Genomic DNA, 413 nt, shown 5'->3' on the forward strand with positions numbered 1-413 from the left:
TTCCCGTCCGTATCGTAACCGGCCCGGTTTTCCCCAGCTGCCGGTTTCGGCTCAGCCTTTCCCCCTCCAAAAGGGACTTTTTTACAGCCCCGAGCCGAGCCGGGCTCGGGCTGAAGTCGCTTTCCGGATCCGCCGCCGTTTCCAGGTGTATCTGGGCTCGTCTTTCGGCGCTAACAAAGCAAAAACTGCAACAACGAAAAGAAAAAAACAAACAAAAAAAGCAACTAAATTGCAACGGGGAAAAAATGAGCTCCCGCGGCGCCCGCACCGGGTCCTCTTCCAAGCGGCGGCAAGCGAGGCCCGATTTTTGCAAGTTCACGTTTAATTCCGGCCCGAAGGCGCTCGGCCGGGGCAGGGCCGGGGGCGGACAACCGGGCCGTTCCCCCGGCAGGCACCGGGCTGATCTGCACGGA

The 413-nt window shown here is 60.3% G+C and overlaps 1 protein-coding gene across 1 annotated transcript in view; it reads left to right on the forward strand.

Moving 5' to 3' along the window:
• Positions 1-413, forward strand: part of LOC104125611 (T cell leukemia homeobox 1) — a 28,997-nt gene that overhangs the window by 23,866 nt on the left and 4,718 nt on the right. The window lies entirely within an intron of this gene.

This window comes from Egretta garzetta, unplaced genomic scaffold (genome assembly GCF_000687185.1).
Source record: "Egretta garzetta isolate BGI_Z169 unplaced genomic scaffold, ASM68718v1 scaffold135, whole genome shotgun sequence".
Lineage (NCBI taxonomy): Eukaryota > Metazoa > Chordata > Aves > Pelecaniformes > Ardeidae > Egretta > Egretta garzetta.